Below are 23,980 nucleotides of genomic sequence, written 5' to 3'. Positions count from 1 at the left end.
ACATCCCTGTTTATCTGTTCATGACCTCTAGCCGGCAATTCCGCACTTGATAAGAGGAGGGCTGGCCTCATAATGTGCGCGGCAGCTGATATCAGCCCTGTATCCTTGTGAAATTGATTACCAAGGCCCGGGGAGCGTGCAGAATATAATAAATAGAGATGACACATAAGGCACACATGGACTTGTAGGCTGATGGGTAACACCGCCTCAGCAATTACCTGCTACCCACTTAAAACAGGGGTCACGCAGGGCAGACTGGTGGTGGAAGGAGTTATGGTTATTTCTTATTTTCTCTACAGGGTGGGGTGAGCTATGAAACTGTACGGGTGCGTGCATGTGTGCCTGTGCTCGTGTGTGTGTGTGTTGGTAGGTGGATGGGTGGGTGTGTCTGTGTGCAAGAGAAAGGGAGGAGGGGAGGAGGGGAGGGTGATGTTTCAAATGTGAGTGAGGAAGAAGCTGGAGGCATTAAGGCTGTGTGAAAGTGCAGCCGGGGGACTTTCCTCGGATAATGTATTCACGACCCGGCCACGAAACCCCGGCGAGCGCCTAAGATAATAGACAAATAGCTGGAAACACGGGATAACTGGGCTTTAATGGAAGCGGCTGCGGCGGGAATGGATGTGTGGCAGAGCGTAGTGATAAATAGGCTGTAAAAGGCAGTTCCAGTCTTGTCCTCTCACCTGACCTCACAACCAGGCACCAGATCAAGCTCTGCCATACCAATAACTTCTGATTAAAGCCTCTTCTCAGGACCCAGAGCAATTAAATAATGAAGCCTTTTTTTTTTTTAACGACGGCTACGGGCGATTTTCCTACCGGTTGGTTTACTTCACCGTTTTCATAGTGCAGTACGTTCGTCTACTTCTTTGTGCCTTTTCCGGCGAAAGCGGATAATTGATTAGCGGAGTAATTAACACCGTGAAAGATTATTATGGGATAAATACTGAATTAGGCTGTAACGGAGATACATAAATGTGACGATGGCGTTTTCTCAGAGCTGTTGAAATTTTAACCAGGCCTGTAAACTGTGTAACGTGACAATAATAAAATGTGGATAAAACCCTCTTGAACCCCGGTGACCCTGGGCTTCTTTGTCGAAAAATTTTCATATAGCGTGCGGGGCTCGTATGGATTGACACACAGACGGGGGATGACAGATCATCATTACCCACACATCATCATTACCCCATTACTGGTATCAGCCTAATGATAATTGATCACCGTCAAAACGGAGCAACAGTCAATCTTCATCCCGTACGACGTTTACAGATTGGGAGTCTGTTATCGGCGGGGCTTTTCATATCCCGGTAAATGTACAACAAGTGTTGTCACATCCACTCAGAGAGACAACCAGTCACACTGCGGTAATAATCTGAGGAGACGGCGCTCGTCTTCCCCTCTCCACGTACCAGCCTTTTGACAGGTCGGCTCTTGTGTCGGCCTCCATCTTCAGACGCCATTGGCGTGCTGCTTGTTACCGTGAAAGCCACAGTACTTGAGCTGCAAGGTTGGCAAGTCGTCATTTTAACCATTTCTGTTGTTTTGGTTAACAAAAAAATATAAAAAATGAACACTACAACCGTTGTTCCATTGTGTAAAAACTGGTTGTCGGGCGTCCGGATAGCGTGGCGGTCTATTCCGTCACCTAACAACACGGGGATCGCCAGTTCGAATCCCCGTGTTACCTCCGGCTTCGTCGGGCGTCCCTACAGACACAATTGGCCGTGTCTGCGCGTGGGAAGCCGGATGTGGCTGTGTGTCCTGGTCGCTGCACTAGCGCCTCCTCTGGTCGGCCGGGGCGCCTGTTCAGGGGGGAGGGGGAACTGGGGGGAGTAGCGTGATCCTCCCACGCGCTAAGTCCCCCTGGTGAAACTCCTCACTGTCAGGTGAATAGAAGCAGCTGGCGACTCCACATGTGGTAGTCTGCAGCCCTCCCCGGATCAGCAGAGGGGGTGGAGCAGCGACCAGGACGGCTCGGAAGAGTGGGGTAATTGACCGGGGTATGACTGGGGAGAAAAAGGGGGGGTGGAGGGTAAAAAAAAAACTGCTTGTTGAGATCCTTCTGCAAGTGATAGTATCATATTTTACTCTCGTTTAGTTCAGCAAACTTTTGTTAAGCGCAGTTAAAGTCTCAGTTAAATCAGAGGCAGGAGGTATTTGGGATCCATCGGCCCCCTTAATATGAACGCCTCGCTACATAAGTAACCGCTAAATTAGTAACCGCTAAATTAGTAACAATCCTCCAGTGAAACTCTTCACTGGGTAACAACATTACCAACCAACACCTGAAGAAACACGTTGTCCGTCTTGGCCGTTTATGTGCATTGTGGGTAATTTAACTCACCGACAGTAGCATTTATATCGTACACTGTGCATTTAGAGTGACCACCGGTCTGAAAGAAAATGTATCTATCCATATTAGCCAATTAACCATTCTTAAAGTTTCCATCTGAGATGTTCTGGACCATGTGATGCCTGATGTATGGTACGTTTGGAAAACGGGTGCTCCAGTGGCCTAATTTTCGTATAAAGCAGGCCGTGTAGATTCAGCGCCGGCCGTTTCAATGAAGAAATCTGAATGGCTGTAAGCTGCCAGGCAAACCTTTATATCTATTTGTTCCACTTGTCTGGCTCTCAATGAGTTTAATCAGCTGAGAAGAAGCGGTGAGGGGGGGGGGGTGTTGCCCAGCCCGCCCATACATTAGAGAGTACCCCTGCACCAAGCACACTCAGACACACACAACCCCACAGCCCCATTCTCTGTGCATCGATGTGAGAGTTGAGGGTCTCCCTCTCCCCTGTTGCCTTGCGGATTATCAAGTACACTTCAATTACGGCCGATCGATACACTTCTGGCTGCAAAAGGGAGTGTGAGGGAAATTAGACAGACTTTGGGGTATGGCCGTGACTACAAAGCAATGGATTAACACTGATATGCATCTCTTCATTTACATCAGGAATGGGCCCATTCTCCCTCAGCATACTGCACTCTCCTCTGAACGGACGCACATTCACACAGGCTTTAATTGAAAGGGGACTTTTTGAAAGATTGCTTCTTTAAGTGCTGGGCAAGGTGAGGGCAAGCCTGTCATACAGTGTAGGAGGATTAAAACCTACTGCAGTCACTACAGGAGGAGAGCCATTGTGACTGTGCTTTTACACTAAATACAGGAAAGGAAGTGTTGTGTAGCACCATTTATGTCGTCATAATAATACTATATCATTGTGTGCGTGCGTGCGTGCAAATGTGTATGTGCATGCATATATGTGTGTAAGTATGTGTATGTCTATATGGGTGTATGTGTGTTGGGCTCCAAATTGGTCGGGATTCGTTAAATGATTAAATACGGACTAATCCCACGGTGCCAGAACACTGCAAGATTTACTGTTCAGCCGTGTTCAAATATTTGCAGTAGAAGAGAAGAAAGAAGAGCACTTCTGCTCCTCCGAAAATGCTTGTCAGCAAATTATACAATGGCACAACTAGGAAATAATGCCGGAGTACTCGTCCTCCGCTGAGAGGAAAGGGAAATGAAAGCAAGACTGTGGAAGAGGATAAAAAAGAAGTAAAAGTGTAGGAAGAGATAAGCAGTGGCTGCATCCCCCCGAGGCGGGCTGTGAAGGTCTCCCGAGCGCGGCCCCTGCCTCTGAACCCCCTCCAGGTCATCTGCCCTCGCTCTCCCACCCTTCCTCTCCGCAGAGGCAGTAAAAAACACTCCAACACCTGGGTTCTCCGCTCCGCACAGACCACAGTACATCAGTCCTCAGACCTTTTTTTTTTTTTTTTTTTCATCTGCACAGACAACACATGAGCACACTCGCATTTTCAGCACGTACACGCAAACACACACGCGCAGGCACGTATATAATACACACATTTACACACAAACACACACTGCTTTGTGATTTGTAGTTCAACCAAAGCAAAAAGTCGCCTATTTACTCGGAGTATTTCAGTCTCGGTAAGTTTTTGTGCAAGCTGCCATGACAATATTTGTGACGGGGTGATTATTCATTATATTAAATAATAATAATTATACTAATTATTAAAATTGATTAAGTCGTCTCCAAGCATATAAAACTAAATTTTATGGGTTGTGCAAAGACTTTTATGGATTCTTAACACAGTAAAGGCAATTCAAAAGGCTACTCTGAAATGTTAGAATTCCTCATAAAATACATTTTTTGGGACCCGGGATGAGCTTCGAGCTAAAAGCCATCATTATACGATTCTGAATGTATCGGGTCGTTTTGTTTTGACCCAGTGAATTTAGATTTGCCTGCCATCACAGCCTTCGTTTACAAGGCCCAACGAACCATATCCACTTCTGTCATCTCGGGGTCAGAGTCAGATTACACGTTTCTACCCGGAGTGGAAGCTCAGATTTGCTTCTAAAATGGCCTCCTTCTCCAAATAAAGATGCCTCTCTATTGAAAGCTCCTCACTCCACCGTGAATTTGGTCTCCCCCTCCTTCCCTCCCAGTGCAATCTGTCTTGCCAGCTCCCACGGTTTGTCTTTGGAAGTGATCCGTCCCTGAGCGTTGAGCAGAGCCACTTCATGTTCACATCGGCCCCAGGGGCATTCCTGCCTGCCCACTACTCTTGCTTTCTTTTGTCAGCCAAATGGATACCAATTAAATCAACTGTTCTCCAATTAGAATTTGGAAGAATCTATCTTGTTCAGTGTTCTAAATCCCAGCGCTTGACTCCCTATCTTTTTTCTCTATATCATGTAGCTCCTTTCCTGGAATCGGTTACAGAAAGTGAGAGTAGTTATTTCCTGCAATAGGATACTCCTGGGTTTCCTCGTCTTGTCTGTTTGCTCAATATGTTAATCGCGTATTTAACTGAGTCTTTCTAACGTCCTGCACGAGAGACCTTGTACGGTACAAGTAGTGTCGGTTGCATTTTTAGCATTTTGGAAAAAAGAAAAATAATTGGAATTGCTGCTTTTGGAGAGAAAAGAGGGAAGAAAACCTAACAGCATTCAAACACGGCCCTGAACATTTTCAGATTGTGGGGGGGGGTTATCTTTTAACTGTTTCTCTTCTCGTCTTGAAATAGCATACAAGAACTTGAAAAGATCTCTTTTCTGGAAAAATGCCATCAAAAATTAACTATCATTACACATAAACTCTCCCACAACCGCTCACATGGAGGCCCAATTTGATTAATACAAGGAGGGGCATATCTTAATCTGCAGACATGGACAACAAATGGCTTGGACTCAGGCCACGTCATTATTGCCGATTAGTTGTGTTCAGAAAGTATGCCCCCATTGTTTTACTTATGACCAGGCAACACCCCCTCCTGCCACTCGAAATCACATCCAGCTAAACAAACCAACCCGCCAGCTTCCTGTGGTGCAGTGATTCAAATCCCAGGCACTAGTTTGGGGGACGGCCGCACAGCCTCCAGCAGGCCTCCAGCAGGCCACCGTCCAACCACATGTGGACGATTCGCCTCCTTCCTACCTCCGCCACCCATGCTAATGTACAGCGGTTACCTGCCTCGTAAATATGTTCATGCAGAATTCGACTCTGGTGCACTTCTCTCGGTTTACATAACCCAGCAGTTACTTCTCATGATACTTTGAAGTAATCAGTCCCCCGGGGAGGCGCTGCTGTAGAAATAGCATTGGGCTGCTATTGCAATGTAAAGACCAAAAAAAAAAAAAACAAGAAAAAAAAAGTGCCTTGCTAAATGAGCCAGAGGCGTTTCCACCCAGTTTGCTTCTGATTTACTGAAATGTGAACGGTGCAGTTAGAACTACATTACTGCTCAACATGTCCCAGCACATGAAGCGGCTGAATATTCACATATGATACTGAAAAAAATAAAATAAAAATGATAATAATAATCACTGATTGCTCTCCTAGTTTGTGGTATTTGGTAAAGGACAGGCATCAATGGCTGCCAAAAGGCAATTTTGAACAAAATAAGTTTGGAATAAGCCATTATCCTTTTCAGACAGCAACGCATGGGTATAATTTTGGAAATTAATCACAGATTTGAGTCTTCAAGTATCATTTCCACAAGAATGGCTAATATGTAAATAGTGTTGCTTGGACCCCTCTGTCTTTGGGTTTTTGACGGCCCCCTACCTTTACTTTGTTATGCTTATCTGCTTTAAGAATGGGAGCTTATTGTGCACAAACAATGGAAGCCCATTTTATGTCCATCATAGAACAAAGATGGTAAGTGACATTCTGCAACAACAAAGTGAACTAGCCAAGACAAACTGACAACGGACGGCGGTTCTCTCTCCGCTGAGGCCACCTCTTGGAAAAGACACACAACTCTATGACCTAATGGGTTTACTTTCCTACATTTCAAGGGTTTATTTATGTCATTTTTTATTTTTTTTAATGAAAAATGTCAAAGGGGATCTCAGTCATTTTGCCACTGAGTGAACACACAAACATGATTTACCTACAGTAAACATCTTATTGCAGTTGTACAAATGCATTAGTAAAAAATGCATTAGCTAAGCTCTAAAGCATTTTTATGGCCTCAAAATGCTGACGTCAGCAATTATGTATAATGAAAACAGTAATTGTCCAAACGGTCCTTGTTCCCATATGCACATCTGCTGGCAGAGATCACAGCAGCATCTTAAAAAAAGAAAAAGGGAAATTAATTTTTTTTTTTCAAAAATGTGTTTTTGTTACAGCAAAATAAAGCTAAAATTGAGCATATTATCAATGTGAAGCAGCAGGTGTGCATCGCCAAGTATGAATTGAAAGTGGCAATTCGATTACTATACAATAGGCTAGCCATAATAATTGCCCAAATATAATTTTACTCCAACAAAGTGTAGACCAAAAACCTCTAAAATTATTGGCAAGTTACTAGTTACCCTTTGAATCATAAGTTTCATGTTGGGCGGTTCTTTGCCTCTGGAAATTTAAGAATGTACAGTTCTTATCCAATAAAGGGAAGAAAGTAGACGAAACACTTTGAGTGGCGGTGAACGGACATATTTTGTAGAGGCAGTTCAACAGACTTATAAATAAATAGACCAGAGGACCGTGTACTGGAGGAGCAGTGTCAGTAAGTAGAACACGGCACGCAGCCTGATAACAGGGCAGTATTAGTGGGGTTTTCTCATGATTATTATTTTGTTACTGGCGTATTTCTGCCATTCACATTCTCTTTAGGTAATATATTGCACTGTACCTTAATATTCTTAGGGCTCACAGCCGAGGTTATCCAATAAGCTGTATTCGGTATTGCCCATATGTAATCAATATGGTATCCTACAAAGAATATCCAATGGGCAAAATGGCCTCATTACTCAGTTTGCAACAAATAACGAAGTTTCTCTGCAGCTAATCATTTTCTAAATTAAAGACATCCGAGATGTGATGGTGATGAATCAGAATGTTTCCACCTAAAGAAAAAAAAAGGCTCAGTATTTGCAAACCGGCAGACTCCTCTGTCAACCTCTTACGCCCCCCCCCCCACCCTCCAATTTGGAGGAAGGCTTCCAAATGCTTCCATCAGGAAACCGTCTAATTATGCCCTTAATGAACCCCAAAATACAGCCTTTGTTAGTCCAGCTGTTGGAGACAGGTTCTCAAGTACATAAACACACATTATTTTCACATAATTTTACTGTTCGAAGTTGCTTGATTCATGCATTACTACTCTATATCATAAAGCATAGAGGTGAACTTGTGTCACGAGAACATTTTCCAAGATAAAACAAGATTAGTGGCTATGAATTAGAATGGTCTTCCATTCTACTCCATTTGAGCAGTCACTGCCACCCACAGTTTGAAAGCGTAGTCTCACATAAGGTAAATAAAGGAACAATCATAGTTTTTTTCCCCCCACTAATTCTTGAAAAAGAAAAAAGAAAAACAATTAAAAGTCCCTTCCCCTTCCCATCTAGGCTATTCCCACGCATTTTTTGGCAGAGGACTGCTGATGATCTCCAGAGGCTTTACTTCTTTTCCACTCAGTGAGGAACTTGTCAGGAAAAGATCTACATTTCCCAGGGATGAGTGTGGGTAAAAGTGAGAAGGAAACTGCAAGACAGAGGAGAAGTTTGAGTGCAAGCCAAAAGGCAAGAATTAAGAGAAAAGAAGAGTTTATGTATTGACAGGGAGAGAGGTGGGGTTAAGAATTTAGGGGATTGAGGCTGGGGGTGAAGGGGATTTGAGATATCCACTGAGAAAGGAAAGAAAAGGCTAAACTGAAAAGAAAAAAAATGGCACATATCTGTCAGGGACATCTCTGACTGACTTTTGTGAGCTGAAAGAGCTGATGGCATTAGGTAACCAAGGGGAGAAATACAGATCCTTTAATATCACTTTTGTTCTTCAAACTGTGACCCCATAGCACACAAGTGCATAGCTAATCAGTTTAACCCTGCGATACTTGCTTAACTCTCTGCAGTTTCACATGATGCGTGGGTGACAGAACAGTGTGGCCTACAGACCAAGCCAGGGCAAAAGCCCCGACCTCGTAGGCATGCTGACCTGGCAGGGGAAACCTCTCATGGCATTTTGACTCTAGGTTCAGAGACAATAGAAATCTTTTTAAACAGCATCTCATAGACTTCTCAGGCTGCCACTATTATTTCACAGATGATATTATCCTTATTCTAATGAGGTCTCATGTCTTTTGTTTTTTGATTTGTCCCCAGTTGACTTTTCTTGATGGACTGGGTCAACCCTATGACGAGTGGGTCACAAGTTGACACAAAATGTCAAAAAAACTGGTTTTCTTGGGTATGCAGGCTCGCATCCACCCTTCAATGGATGCGCATTCAAATTCTAGATTTTATTATACTTGCCTTTTACTATAGACCCTGCGAAGAGGCAGATGTACAGCTGAAACAGATATCCTCTTTATATAAGCATGAGCAAGTTCCATGGATTTATTTGTGGACATGTTCAAATATTCTTATATCGTAGTCTAATTTGTCTCTCTAGATTTCACAGTCAAGGCTGCTAGATATGACTACAGTTAAATGGTCAAGTTAAATCATTACATGTTCTGATTGAAATAAATGGTGCATTGGAGGAGTTCTTTGTAGAACATCATTACTGTTGAATGTCCTTAAAATCCCGTTAAAAACAAGGATTGCACAGACTCCTCCTATCCCTTCTCAGTCAGTCCAGGTTGCAAAACATATCAGCTATGAAAATATAAGAGCACCTTAGAGGCCCAGAACAAAGTTGCTGTAATCACACCCATAAGGTCAATAAGTACTCGACCAGGGGTGGCGGGTAATGTAGGCTGAAGAAAGCTAAGCCGTCCCTAACTGCTGGCTATTACATGACCATATGTCCGGCCTTTGGACAGACGGTCCAAATTGTCAGGCGTCCGGTGCAGCGTCTGGACGGATACCTATTTGTCCTCCAATTCATGGTGTGAATAAAAATTGTGTGCGCTCATAAATTTACTCTCGGGGTGCTAGAGGGCACTTTGTTACACTGCGTCTTATTGGCTACTGTGAAAGAAGTCTGCGTTTTGATTGGCTAATGGTGCGTGCAGGCACTCTGAAAGTGCGTATTTATGATTGTAGTTATTTTCAATGTCAATATTATTATTTTGTGGGCGGCACGGTGGCGCAGTGGTTTGCGCGGTCGCCTCACAGCAAGAAGGTCCTGGGTTCGAGCTCTGGGGTAGTCCCACCTTGGGGGTCGTCCCGGGTCATCCCCTGTGTGGAGCTTGCATGTTCTTCCCGTGTGTGCATGGGTTTCCTCCGGGTGCTCTGGTTTCCTCTCACAGTCCAAAGACATGTAGCTCAGGTGATTCAGCCATACTCAAAAAATTTGTCCCTAGGTGTGAATGTGTTGGCCCTGTGATGACCTGGCGGCCTGTCCAGGGTGCCCCCCCCCCCGCCACCCAATGACTGCTGGGATAGGCTCCAGCATCCTGCGACCCTGGGCAGGATAAGCGATTTGGATAATGGATGGATGGATATTATTATTTTGCAGGTTATTGGCTGATGTACCCAGTCAAGTCAATGATCTCATATTTCATTGGCGTAATGTGTAACTGCTGACTGTAATAGTCGGTCAGAATGCCGGAATGAAAAACTGGATACAACCCTGAGTGGTGTAAAGAGCATGCTTTCATTACGAAAAGTGTCAAATATGAATTTCATGCATTTTGCAAGCTTTGCTGAGCTGACGTTGATTTCTGCAGCAAAGGAAAGCTATTTAATGCCATGGTCGTTAAAACAAGTATGATAGTTGGTCAAATATTAGCCTTCCCCATCCTCAGCCTCACCTGCTGCTGCTACCGAATGGAGGTCGATCCACAGTTGCTCCACCTTGCATGTGAATATATCTCTGAGTTATTCCATTTAGCATTATGCCTTTTTGTGCCTTTGTGGTGGAACTAATTCAGCAAAATTGTATACATCTGTCTTTTTGCAGTAAAAAAAAAAAAGTCCAGTCACTTACAGGTCATTGTTGAATAAGTATTGTCTTTCTTGGTGTGTGTGTTTTATTGTTTCAGGGAAGTTTACTAACCATCTAACTTCTTCATTAGAATGTTGTCTCCCAGCAAGAAGAGAACCAGCAAGCAGTTGTGTGAGCTTAACCTCTTTAGGTTAACACTGACAGGAAGTAGAATGGCCCGGATCCCATCAGTATATTCAGGTAATACAAATAGTCGGGGGCTTCCTACCTCTCACAACAACAGTAAATTGTAGTCACGTCCCTCTCAACAGGGACTACTCAGATGGCTTGAAAAGCTCTCACCGAGACGCTGCGGTACTGTTCTTAGACATGAATGGAGTGGAATACAAAGGGCTAATTATGCTGAATAGCTGCCCTGAATAGCTACCCATTCTTGAGACAACAGTAATTTGCAATAAATCCAACCTATGAATAGGTAACACTTCACCACCTCTCACCTGCAAAATTAAATGCATGGGACGCATTCTGAGCATGCCAACAACGCCGTATGTGTGCGAGATCAGATGTTTGCTGAACCGGAATCCGTGTAAACAGTGGCTGAGCTTCACTGCAAAAAGAAGGTATCAAGTATATTACATGGCTGAATATTTCCCACACGTCTTAATATAGGGAGCCGTTGCGTTCGTCCAGGAAATGGCAAAGAATGTGGTGGAGAAGGACCCCCTGTAGCTCCCAGCTCCGTGACACAAAATGCGTGGAATCCCTCACACTATCTACCTCAGGAGGCTGTTTGGGTAGATTCATGGGTAGATTCAAGGTCAAGTTCAGAAACAGGATGAGGGTCTTCAGCATAGCCTTAAAAGAGTAGTTGGGAATTGTCGAAGTCTATCCCTATTTTACACTCACCGCTCATATAGTGTGTACAGTAGGTACTGTAACATTCATTTCCATCCTTTTCTCCTTGCTGGATATGCAGCTCCAGCTTGCCAGCTAGAATTCAATGCAATTAATGATGGATAAATCCACAACCCATAACCAATGCAAAGAAAGCCCTCCATGGTTCAGCCAAAACTAACACATTGCTGCAGCGGTCTATCACCGTGAATTTGAATAGTCATTTTAAAAAACTGCTGTTTTTATGTGCAGTAACAGCCGTTTCCCACTGTGCTACTTCTTGCAGCACACCCTGCAAGCAATTACCAGCGGGTGTCATTCCACTGTAGCCCCGCAAAGCAAACATTAACAGAGGATTTAGCAAGAAAAACGACGATACGTTTTTTTAAAGGACCACTCGAAATCGCTCTGATAGACTGCCGGAGTGTCACGCTAGCTTCGGCTTGTTGTTGTGTTTATGTATTAACTCGTGTTTTTCTGATTGAGTGTAAAGCACTTTGTAACTGTATGATTTTAAAAGTGCTATATAAGTAAAACTTCCCTTACTTACTTACTGAAGGAGGAATTTGTGAATTTTTCACCTATTGATTGCATTGAGCGCTACATGGCAAGCTGTAGCTGTGTATCCCGTATGAACAAAAAGACAAATGATAGTGAAAATGAAACCTACAGTACTTATTCTATGTACTACAGTATTGAGTATGATATAAGAACAGAAATTCTGAACTGTTCCTTTAAACCAAGATCAGGTACACCAGTGCCTAGCGCCCCTCATGCCAGTCCTCCCTCGTTGCCAGTATATCTACAGATGGGTAAGTAATGGCATATTCTCCCAGCACAAGGTCGGCCATTTTATCTAAACGGCGAACTTGGTGTTTTTGTGCTCAGGAACCAGACCCAGGCCCTAAACAGACCCGGATGGTAGGCAAACAGCCCGCATAGAGCGGTTCAATAACTTAATAACGTCCTCATCTCAGCAAGGCTTATGTTCCATATAGTTATATCGGTGTTGTGGCTCCTGAAATAACCCAACCGTCCTGACTACAGAGGCTGGACGCTGGATCTGAGACGCTCCTGTCCGACCCACGGTGAATATTTATCTTCCCTGAACGCAGTCAGGGAACACGGGAGAAGTTTTCGGTTGTGTTTGTCTCCAGACAGTAAAAAAAAAAAAAAAAAAAGGTGCTGTTTTGCAATCAATACTTTCCCTTCTATCAAGGAACCGGGAAAGTGTTCATAACCCATTGTTGTTTTACATGCTATTGGTCTTGTGTCTGTATTTGGTTAGAGGCCATCACAGAGCAGTGCGTGTCAGTTTGTCTTTATTAAGCAACAAGCAGGTTTAATCAATGGTGGGGAAACTGTATGCTTTCTTCTCTCTAATGTGCCATTAAGGTCCATTCAGAGTGACTGAACAGTTGTCACAGAAAGTGGAAAAGCGCGAAGTAATCAATGGTAGTTAAGAACTGTAATTTATCACCTTGCCACCGCCGAGGGTTTGTGAAATAAGGCTTCTTGCTTATAGTAGAGAGTGAGCTCGGGGAAGCTCGGGTGATACGATGGCCGAGGTGTGTAAGGGTCAGGGCACAATTACTCTTCATCCACCGCTCCTCATCACCACTGTCAGAGGCACAGTTCAATTGCTGCATTATCTAAGTATATCAATTGTGTGGAATTAAAAGCCATTGATTTTTGCAAGGATTTTTTTTTTTTGGACAAAAAGAAGGAAGGTGCTGATACACTGATCTGACTCACTAACTAGGTAAAGAGATCCAACATGGGGCTGGGAGGTTTTTTTTTTTTTTTAGTCTAGGCAAGTAATTTTCAAAGTAGGGGAAGAAGGTGTACCTGACATATAGACATGCATATGATCAAGATGCCATTGTAATATTCCATTTAGTTTATTAAAGTCAAGAGTCACAAGATTCTTCACTTAAATGTTATTTTAGGGAGCATCTCATCTCATCTTCAGCCGCTTCTCCGGGGTGGGGTCGCGGTGGCAGCAAGCTAAGTAGGGCACTCCAGACGTCCCTCTCCCCAGCAACGCCCTCCAGCTCCTCCTGGGGGACCCCGAGGCGTTCCCGGGCCAGGTTGGACATGTAGTCCCTCCAGTGAGTTCTGGGTCTACCCCGGGGTCTCCTCCCAGTTGGACGTGCCCGGAAGACCTCCAAAGGGAGGTGCCCAGGAGGCATCCTAATCAGATGCCCGAACCACCTCAACTGGCTCCTTTCGACGCGAAGGAGCAGCGGCTCTACTCCGAGCTCCCTCCGGATGTCCGAGCTCCTCACCCTATCTCTAAGGCTGAGCCCAGACACCCTACGGAGGAAATTTAGGGAGCACTTTCCGATAAATACAAAACAAATGAAGTTTATATCCCTTCCTTCTGTAGAATTAAATGTGTGGTTAACACCGACGACAACAAAAATCAACCCAGTGGGGTTAGATAATGAAGATAAGTTACATGACCCATTGTGTAACTTTTCTGCTTTTGTTGGCTGGACCGCAAAAGCGGGGCCAGCTCCACACATGGTTATCCGTGAGTGAGTGAGTGAGTGAGTGAGTGAGTGAGTGAGTGACTGACTGACTGACTGACTGACTGACTGAGTGAGTGAGTGATGGAGTTTCCCTGTTGGCCGGACGGCTGAGTTGGAGTTTCCCCATTGGCCAATGCTCTTTCAAAATGAATTGGCACGAACGGTTTCCTGTTGCGTAATGAGCAGTTCACAGAACCGATGTCAAAACAGACGCTTTTTAAACACAATCGCACAAAAATAGCTGTTTAATAAATGTAATTGTGGTCCAGCCATATTCTAGGTTTTAACCTAGACTTCTTTTAATTCTCCATTGTCATAATTTCAGGGCATGCTACTCTGTGTGTGTGTGTGTGTGTGTGTGTGTGTGTGTGTGTGTGTGTGTGTGTGTGTGTATACGTGAGCGTGTACGTGCATGTGTGTGTGCATGGGGTGGTGGATGTCTCTTCCAAATACATGGCTTTGGCTAGACTTATGGAGGAAAATGGCCCAACAGACATAAATACAGATGCTCGCAATTGCACATAAATCACACTGTGCATGAACAGTCAGAATGACCATCAGAGGAAAGGGGTTGAAAGGGCCAAAAAAAGAGAGAGAAAAATTTCAATTTCAAGAGCATTATTATTTTCATTAATCATAGCTCTGCCATCAACCTATCCTTATGCCTTAGCGAGAGATCTATTATACGCTCCATTTAGCCTCAGCCATATTACCTCATATGTTTTCCTGGCTGACCAAATAAGACTTAAGAGATAAAACAATTTACTGTTCATTATGAGCCATGTCACCGGAATCAATCTATTAACCCGTGTTAACTGGGAGAGCTGGCAAGATCTCGTAGACTGTATTGAAGTAAAGAAAATGGATATTTATGTTTTGTGTGTCTATCGTCATAAAATGACTGGGCATTTAATTTGCCCCCTCCACCTTAGTGGATGGCTTTATTTTGCCAATGGCTAAGGCACCCTCCTCGCCTTTAAGCAGCCTCTGACCTGTGAAAGATTCTAACAAATTAGCTTCTATTGTGGAGCCAAAGGTGCCATCAATGAAGGGACGCTCCGCTGCGCCTAAAGTATGATGGGAGAGGCAGGCGACGGAGCAGAGAGCTTTGACATGATTGAATTAACCCTTTGTAGGAAACGTGCTGATAAGGATTGCAGTGAGAGTTGGGTTAAAGGGCCGTACTGTTTGCATCCTCTGACAGGGAACAGGTGTCATTTGCTCACCTTACTGCTTAAACACACCGACTCTAGAAAGGAAGGATTCGCTAATTACCCCCAGAGATGGTTGTTGTTTTTTTTTTTTTACATTTTGTTTCGGGTTTTTTCAGATGCTGATTCCCTGTACTCCATGATCGTCCTCTGTCGGTCTTAGCACCCGGTGAAGAAGCAGAGAGTGCGTTAATATCACTTGATATTCATAATGAGGTCCTTAGATGTGGACTCGTTATAATACTTTTGGGAGCTGCATCAGATCGGGGCCCTCTGGGCATGACGGTGCTCCGGTTCTCTCCTCTCACGTATCCTCCATCTCCTCCATCCCCCCAGCCGACACTTACCTGAATGTACACAAAGGGAATTGAACCCTTACGACGACTGTCTCGGGTGGTTATGAGCCCAGGTACCTTTTAGGAGCATGTTTATTCTGATAAGTGAATGCTCCTGATGGGTGTTACCCGGGTCATGTCCACAATATTTGACTTCACGAGGTAACATGCAAAGAAAAAAGACACCCTGGTAGCTTCAGAAGAGGAAATTAATTGTGCCTCTGGATCTGAAGAGAATCCATTTCTTTAAATGATTGCCTACCAACATGGGGCTCGCCGGTTCGAATCCCCGTGTTACCTACGGCTAATTGGCAGTGTCTGCGGGTGGGAAGCCAGATGTGGGTGTGTGTCCTGGTCGCTGCACTAGCGCCTCCTCTGGTCGGTCAGGGAAGGGAAACTGGGGGGAATAGTGTGATCCTCCCACATGCTACGTCCCCCCTGGTGAAACTCCTCACTGTCGGGTGAAAAGAAGCAGCTGGTGACTCCACATGTATCGGAGGAGGCATGTGGTAGTCTGCAGCCCTCCCCGGATCGACAAAGGTTGGAGCAGCGACCGGGGTGGCTCGGAAGAGTGGGGTAATTGGCTGGGTCCAATTCGGGAGAAAAGGGGGGAAAAATCCAAAGAAAAAGAAATTCAATGAGACAATCTTATCCAGCGAGTCTTTTTTCAAATGGACCCATTCGGCATTTTAATGTGTGTGTAGGCCCTGTGATGGCCTGGCGGCCTGTCCAGGGTGTCTCCTCGCCTGCTGCCCAACGACTGCTGGGTTGGCTCCAGCATCCCCGCGACCCTGAGAGCAGGATAGGCGGTTTGGATAATGGATGGATGGATGGATGGAGCACGGTGGCGCAGTGGTTAGCACGGTCGCCTCACAGCAAGAAGGTCCTGGGTTAGAGACCCGGGGTAGTCCAACCTTGGGGGTCGTCTCGGGTCGTCCTCTGTGTGGAGTTTGCATGTTCTCCCTGTGTCTGCGTGGGTTTCCTCCGGGGGCTCTGGTTTCCTCTCACAGTCCAAAGACATGTAGGTCAGGTGAATCAGCCGTACTAAATTGTCCCTAGGTGTGTGTGTGTGTGTCCAGGATGGATGGATGGATGGATGCTACAATCTATTCACAATCGTGCATATTTTTTCAGTTCTGGTCGTACAAGGTCCCAGTGTCCCCACATGAATTCGGCGTTTTGAAAGGTTCAGAGTCAACTGGATTTTATTTTTAAAAATCGAGTAAAACTGCGACCAGAAAAGCGCGTTCAGAAGCATCCTGCGCGACCATCTCATAGGGTCCTGATCGACCATCTCACAGGATCCCGAGCGACCATCTCATAGGGTCCTGATCGACCATCTCATAGGATCCTGAGCGACCATCTCATAGGGTCCTGAGCGACCATCTCATAGGGTCCTCATCGACCATCTCATAGGGTCCTGATCGACCATCTCATAGGATCCTGAGCGACCATCTCATTGGGTTCTGAGCGATCATCTCATAGGCTCCTGAGCGACCATCTCATTGGGTTCTGAGCGACCATTTCATAGGGTCCTGATCGACCATCTCATAGGATCCTGAGCGACCATCTCATAGGGTCCTGAGCGACCATCTCATTGGGTTCTGAGCGACCATTTCATAGGGTCCTGATCGACCATCTCATAGGATCCTGAGCGACCATCTCATAGGGTCCTGATCACCCATCTCATAGGATCCTGAGTGACCATCTCATAGGATCCTGAGCGACCATCTCGTAGGGTCCTGATCAACCATCTCATAGGATCCTGAGTGACCATCTCATAGGATCCTGAGCGACCATCTCATTGGGTTCTGAGCGACCATCTCATAGGATCCTGAGCAACCATCTCATAGGATCCTGAGCGACCATCTCATAGGGTCCTGAGCGACCATCTCATAGGGTCCCTTAAAAAGGGCTGCGGAATATGAGACCTGTAGATTCTGTTTGAACTCCTCCTGCGATTTGATTTTTCTCGGGATTCTTCGGCGAGACTGTTGACACTGACATGTTTTAATCAGGCTTTAGCGCCTGTGATATTCACGCTCATGGAAAGAGAGCATGTCACACATGTATATGTGTTTGGTTAGAAAATTAAGTTCATAGGTCATAGGCGGGATGTGCAGGGTAAGCGCGGATGGAACGAGGGTATGTATTTTCAAGACGAGACTGATGCTGTTAGAACCGGGAAAGGTCAACATGACGTGGAAAAGGGATCCATCCTTACTGGTGTATCCTGGGACGGTGCTTGGCTGTGTTTAGTGGCTTGCACCGCTAACCGGGCTGTATTTCACTCGCCACTGGCTCCATGATGCACCTCAGGGTGCAGTCAGTCGGGCTATTGATACAATATTGTGTTTTTAGAATACATTTATACAGATTTAAAGAGAAAAAAAAAGCATCGCTGGACAGCCAGAGTATAAATCCTACAATCTGTGTTCATTGATATGGAAACTCATTCCAGGCACCTGTCCAGCTGATTATCAAGCCATCACAATGGGTAAACACCATTTAAAATGAAAATGGCGGTTGACTCGGGCGCTGATTTGCAGATGGTTTACCCAAGGAAATGTATGTACTCTACGCCCTTAGCAGCAGCAGCCATACAAAGGGGGGAAATAAATAAATAAAAGGACGAAAGGCTCCCGTACAGGAGCGCTGCCTATAGGGGACGAGGAGTGTGGGGAGGACAATGGGGTCAAAGCAACTTGATTTGTATCTTCTGTCCCCCAGGACAGAAGATACACCAGTCCAATGCAAGTTACCTACCCTTTGGCTACCCCATTGCTCCTAAACAATAAGCAGAAACACTACTAGATGTTTACCCCAGAGGTACAAAAAATAAGGGGGGAGGGTGAGCTTGTGTGTGTGTGTGTGTGTGTGTGTGTGTGTGTGTGTGTGTGTGTGTTCTTCTGAAAGGGGGTGGGGGTGCAAAGGAAATAAAAGGTACGATTACACACACATATATATATATATATAGCATGTGGAGGCAACACACTTTTATTTTACGGCCTTAATGAATTGTGGGATGTGGACTACATACAGACAAGTCTGTGGTTGTCCCACGGTTGCTGAGTCATAGAATGGACGTGGACATGCAGACATGTGGCTCTGAGGAAAGGGTCGAACCCAGCGACATCCATCTTTACTGCATGCACCATGTCCAATAACAGTGTAGTTGTTGAAGTCAGTGTGTTGTTGCCATGTCAGTGTTGCGGTTGTCCAACAATGTTTTGGTTGGTGTCGGTGTGTTGTCGTCATGTCAAAATCGCTGTAGTGTATGTGAAGTGTACAGTATTTCATAGGTGTTCAGAAGAGCCTATATATATACACTACCGTTCAAAAGTTTGGGATCACCCAAACAATTTTGTGTTTTCCATGAAAAGTCACACTTATTCACCACCATATGTTGTGAAATGAATAGAAAATAGAGTCAAGACATTGACAAGGTTAGAAATAATGATTTGTATTTGAAATAAGATTTTTTTTACATCAAACTTTGCTTTCGTCAAAGAATCCTCCATTTGCAGCAATTACAGCATTGCAGACCTTTGGCATTCTAGCTGTTAATTTGTTGAGGTAATCTGGAGAAATTGCACCCCACGCTTCCAGAAGCAGCTCCCACAAGTTGGATTGGTTGGATGGGCACTTCTTTGAGCAGATTGAGTTTCTGGAGCATCACATTTGTGGGGTCAATTAAACGCTCAAAATGGCCAGAAAAAGAGAACTTTCATCTGAAACTCGACAGTCTATTCTTGTTCTTAGAAATGAAGGCTATTCCATGCGAGAAATTGCTAAGAAATTGAAGATTTCCTACACCGGTGTGTACTACTCCCTTCAGAGGACAGCACAAACAGGCTCTAACCAGAGTAGAAAAAGAAGTGGGAGGCCGCGTTGCACAACTGAGCAAGAAGATAAGTACATTAGAGTCTCTAGTTTGAGAAACAGACGCCTCACAGGTCCCCAACTGGCATCTTCATTAAATAGTACCTGTTAGAGCCTGTTTGTGCTGTCCTCTGAAGGGAGTAGTACACACCGGTGTAGGAAATCTTCAATTTCTTAGCAATTTCTCGCATGGAATAGCCTTCATTTCTAAGAACAAGAATAGACTGTCGAGTTTCAGATGAAAGTTCTCTTTTTCTGGCCATTTTGAGCGTTTAATTGACCCCACAAATGTGATGCTCCAGAAACTCAATCTGCTCAAAGAAGTGCCCATCCAACCAATCCAACTTGTGGGAGCTGCTTCTGGAAGCGTGGGGTGCAATTTCTCCAGATTACCTCAACAAATTAACAGCTAGAATGCCAAAGGTCTGCAATGCTGTAATTGCTGCAAATGGAGGATTCTTTGACGAAAGCAAAGTTTGGTGTAAAAAAAATCTTATTTCAAATACAAATCATTATTTCTAACCTTGTCAATGTCTTGACTCTATTTTCTATTCATTTCACAACATATGGTGGTGAATAAGTGTGACTTTTCATGGAAAACACGAAATTGTTTGGGTGATCCCAAACTTTTGAACGGTAGTGTATATATATTATATAGTGTGTGTGTGTGTGTGTGTCTCTGTTTGATTTTAGTTGGTTGTCCAAGCGCAGCAGACCTGATAAAAATATGTTATATACCATATTTTATCCTTGTAAATATTAACAAAAAAGGAATTTAGAATTTGGACAACTTGAAATCTGTCTTCAAACACAGATAAGAACTGTAGCGTGGGCCTTGGGAAGTGTGTTTTACCACTCCTTCGCCATCCTTCATAATGTACAGCCTCATGTTTTAGCCTTCTGGTTTCAGACACATTAGCAGGTACAGTAATCAGATTCTGTTTAGCAAAATATTGGCTACTACCCAACTGCAACCCCCCCCCCCACCACCAATTTCAACACAGCTTCCTGCATCCTAATATTGTGACGGCTTTACATTTATTGGACACCCCTGTTGTGGAACACGGGAGTAATTAACAGCACAGACGGGAAACTTTTCTGCAGCCTCATTGCAGGTCCTGGTCCCTTTCGTTTAATTAAAAGTACCCTGTATATGCATCCTCAATCAGGGTCAAAAAGAAGTCATCGGTAAAAAGTATACTCTTCACACAAACTTTAAGTATGTCATATGTAAAGCCGGAAAACTAGTTTCCTGGTTACAGCCATGAGCCAAGATACCATTTTGCAAGGGCTGGGAAGATGGGACCCCCACTCACAACACCTTAGAATGTGGCAGATTGGGGCATCCGGGTGGTGTGAGCGTCTATTCTGTTGCCTACCAACACCGGGATCCCGGTTCGAATTCCCGTGTTACCTCCGGCTTGGTAGGGCGTCCCTACAGACACAATTGGCTGTGTCTGCGGGTGGGAAGCTGGATGTGGGTGTGTGTCCTGGTCGCTACACCAGCGCCTCCTCTGGTCAGTCAGGGCATCTGTTGGGGGGGGGACTGGGGGGAATAGTGTGATCCGCCCATGCACTACATCCCCCTGGTGAAACTCCTCACTGTCAGGTGAAAAGAAGCGGCTGGCGACCCCACATGTATCGGAGGAGGCATGTGGTAGTCTGCAGCCCTCCCCAGAGCGACAGAGGGGGTGGAGGAGCGACTGGGACGCCTCGGAAGAGTGGGGTAATTGGCTGGGTACAACAGGGAAGAAAAGGAGTGTGTGTGTGTGTGGCAGATGAGGAATTTGTGTCTTGCTCAAGGGCACTTCGGCAGTAGTTATTGAGGATAGCAGTGCAGCTGTTACACTATAAAGCCACCCAACTATTCTTATTCACTACCTGGAGCTGAATCTGCAAGAACCTGCTCAAGCACTTTTGTTTTACAAGGCGTACGCCTGCCACCGTCTTAAAACACCCTCAGAACTTGGAAAACACCACCGATTCATCAAAATATCAAAGCAGTATTCAAGCATTTCAAAATATTGTCCTTTTACAATGACATTATATGTATATATGAGAGATTTACTATGTGAATAGGTAACCTATATTGGTGAGGGGCATAATACAGACTGGCATCAAGCCTAGTTTGTCTGGTGTGCCTCCGTATCCATATTCATATGCATCTCGATGTATATCTGCATGACCATCCTCGTATAAACAATAGAAAAAAAATAAAATCTCTGGGATTGCATCTGCAGGGAGAATGCCATTAGTAGGCTGTAATAAAGCTTATTGTATGCCTCATGTAAACAACAATGGAGACCAATGTTTTTCTTCTCCTTTCCTTACCACAGGAGTCATTAGCCTTGTATTGACATTCTATAGCTTCCAATGACAGCATCATTGAAAACATACTAGAAAATCAATAAAAAAATATTACCAGGTTCAGATGAGGTTGTAAGGTTACGTGTACGGATTACAAAGCAACAGAAGAAAAAAAAAAACGAGCTCCTTTTTCACATCATCTGCTAAGATTTTGATAGAGAGTGGGTAAACAAAGAGAACAAGATGCAAACAATGCCCGACAGATTGTTAGCAGAATAAACCCAATGTCAATGTATACCGCAAGCAAAACGGTTTTTTTCCCCTACATAAGAAAACAGATGTTCTCAACAGACTATTTGTTGATGATAATATAGTAAATAACTTACAACTATGACAACAAAGCTTCACCCACCCATGAAGACTAAATTCTGTTTGCTATTTATCACTGTTATATTTGTTTTCCTCCATATTCTTCACTATCACAAGGTAATTCTTTCACACTTTGTAAGCAACGGCATAAACGTGAATTATAGCCACACAAGTTATTACTATCATCCCCCTTATCTTCATTTAGCATGTTTTTAAGACTGTTTGGGTTAGATCGTTTTCACTGTAGCTTCAAATCATGACGGTGTAGTCAGTTGCCTGTACAACACATTAGGTTTGTATTCGTGTTCGCCTTCAGCGGGACCAGAAAGCCAAATTCTACTCCGATTTTCAAGTGGTCTTTCCACAACTGCTCTATTTATTTACTTATTTATTTATTTTTGCTGGGGTTTGTCCGCAGCAAATAGCTCAGGCGGCGACCAGCGGTGGACTCACCTATTTTTGAGTTTAATTAGCCATGTTGTCTCTGGAGTTAATTGGTTCTGTGAGTCCAGGTAGTTACTAAAGGTTTGGCAGCGTTAGAACCTCAGCACTTTTCCATTAATGGTGCGTGAAATGAAATGTTTGATACTGCAAATAAAATCAGTGATATTCAAGGATGTTATGGTTGGTAATGTGTTGAAACTGCCATTTAATGGGTCCTGGAAGATTAGGGTAGTGTCAGCCGGAACCGCCTGGGCCCTCGCCTGACATTGCTAGTTGCCTCTCCATTCCCTTAACGACTGTCGACGCTGATTACACAGACCCCCAAAAGCTGAAAGCCAGGGAAACATGCTCTATTAGTAGTCCAATTAGATTCATTTGCATATTCTGCTTCGTCTTGATGCAATGATTATTTTGCACAAAATATTGGCCTAAATCTTACATGGAGGAAAACAACAAGGGCAAAGAAGTTCAGTTATGATTACTTGAAAAAATTAAAATGTTAGTGTTTTGCAAAATGTTATCCTGACCAATATGCATAAAGGTTGGCGACGAAAGTTTTTGTTCTGAAAGGCTCTCCTGTGAGACATCAAGGTTAATGCATTAAAATATTCAAATGGTAGAGCATTGTTTAGCACAATCAGCAAATTCCTGTCACATCTAGAGATCGGCAGAGAAAAAGACAAATAATATGTGACATCATGCCCAAGCTAAGATAATTACATGCCAAATCATCAAACCACTATAAAAGCCAGATATATTTGTGTTTTTTATTATTATTTATCTTTGTATTCAGCTTTGCTGTGCGACACAATGGAAGATCCCAAGGCAGTGATCAAACCAGAGGAAAAGGATCTGATCATGTGTCTCAATGGTAGGAATGAAAGTTTAGGAATGAAGTGCTGTAGATAAATTTTTGCGAAGAAAAAAAGCAAGGGAGATTTTATATGTTGGCATAATTGAGAGATAATAACTCGGGGAGGGAACCTTTTAAAGTCCAACCAAATAAAGTTTTGCACTTTTGGTTTATTACTGTTGTACGGTCAGAATAGACGGTAGGAGAACATCCCATTGCGGAAGGCCTGCACATGTTGTAAATTTCATCAAGTATTTTAATTACGTGTTTTATTATAAGGTTACATTTAAACTGGCATTTTAAAACTCTTGCAACTGTTGGTGGGCAAAATCCTGAGAGGTGGCCTTCCTGCCTGTCTTACCCAGGCAGCCGGCCGGAGGGGAGCAGAGTTTATTGTCTGTTTTATTTTGAAAGTTGTGGGTTTCGGTTTCAGGTTTCACAGCTTGAAAGTAAAAAAAAAAAGGAAAAAAAAGTGTTTATCAAGGATCGATAAACCAATGGGGCAAAATAGGCAGTTTTGGTAAAGTACAGTGTTGGTGACCAAGATGACTGGTTCAGCAGAGAGCACGAGAGTTCTGCACAGGTAAAATTTTGAAGTCGAGCGAAAAGACTTGGTAATTATTCAGAGTGTACACACACATAGTGACTAAGTAAGTTGTTATTAAGCAAGGCAGCCGATCACTAAGGCAACTATGCACTTGAGTTTTTGACGAATGGTACACTATTGTCTCTCTGTCCCAGATAGCCCTTGCAATTGCTTTGAGTCTA

The sequence above is a fragment of the Lampris incognitus genome, chromosome 6 (assembly GCF_029633865.1).
Source record: "Lampris incognitus isolate fLamInc1 chromosome 6, fLamInc1.hap2, whole genome shotgun sequence".
Lineage (NCBI taxonomy): Eukaryota > Metazoa > Chordata > Actinopteri > Lampriformes > Lampridae > Lampris > Lampris incognitus.
The sequence above is the reverse complement of the archived record's forward strand: the minus strand, read 5'-3'. Positions refer to the sequence as shown.